The sequence below is a fragment of the Cynara cardunculus genome (genome assembly GCF_001531365.2).
Source record: "Cynara cardunculus var. scolymus isolate 2C chromosome LG 11, CcrdV1, whole genome shotgun sequence".
Lineage (NCBI taxonomy): Eukaryota > Viridiplantae > Streptophyta > Magnoliopsida > Asterales > Asteraceae > Cynara > Cynara cardunculus.
In genome coordinates this window covers 6,786,936-6,788,291 of record NC_037538.1, presented here as the reverse complement: position 1 = coordinate 6,788,291, position 1,356 = coordinate 6,786,936, and positions in this window count along the sequence as shown.

The window sequence follows — 1,356 nt, the reverse complement described above, 5'->3', positions numbered from 1 at the left end:
TCAGATATGGGATGAAATCGGATAGAGATGAAATCGTTTAGGGATGAACAGGTTTAAGAGTTTTTTAAGAGTTTTAGTCAAATGTTTTATAATATAGTATAGATATAGATTTAATTTAAGTTTAATAATAAAACAATTTATTTTTGATTTAATATTATAAATTTTATAAAAATAATAATTAAGTATTCTGTTATAATTTAATGATTATATTAATTATATTTTAGATTTTTTATATTTAAAATGAGATATTTATCATGTATTTGATTGTGTTTATCTGCAGTTAGTTACACGAATTCATATATGGGATAAAATCGGATAGGGATGAAATCGTTTAGGGATGAACGGGTTTAAGAGTTTTAAGAGTTTTTAAGAGTTTTAGCCAAATATTTTATAAGATAGTATAGATTAAATCGATTTAATAATATATCATATTTAATTATCATTATTATTTAATACATATATATGCTAATTAAGTTATATTATATATATATATATATATATATATATATATATACTATATTGCATATATGTATTAGTATTAAAGTTTCATCATAATTATTTTAAAAGACCTAAAATAATTTAATCCAAAAGTTAATTTTATAAATAATTAGTTACTTTAATGGATGGGGTATTTATAATAATCATTTGTATTGAATTTAAATAAGAAAAAAGTTCAAAAAATTAAAGAAATTATTCCATTTTGAATTATTAAGTTCTTTAACCTTTTTTTTTTTTGAATAAGTTGTTGAACTCTTTTTATGTTAAAAGATTATGAAAAAAATACTATAAAAAATTAATATCATGCAATTCACAAAGTTATAGTTATTTATAAAAAAAAAATCGTCCTTGCATATATTTTTTAATTAATAAATCATCAAACTTTTAAAAATTGTTTACTTGGATCATTTAAACTCAAAAAAATGAGAAAGAATCAAAATATATATTTTTTGATCATTTTTTTGGGCCCTTGTCATTGATGTCCTTCTTTTGTATCATTTTTTTATCTAGCTATATATGTTTCATTATATTGTTGTATAAAAGAAAGAATCGAAAGACAAAAACAGACAAAAAGAGGAAGATCCCTTAGACGTAGTTGTTCGAACGCATCAATATTTATTGACTTGGATGAAATGAACTATTAGGAACTAGCGAGACGGTTCTTTTAGAATAAGTGAAATATAATATAAATTATTACGTTTTATTTGCATATACATTTTCTGCTTTTTATGTTTTACTTATATTTCAAATCTCAATGTTTATTAGAAAAAATAATAATGTCTATATAAACGTAAAAATGTTAAAGACAAAAAAAACATAACATGTTATTTATTATTGATATTTATATTAATTGAAATA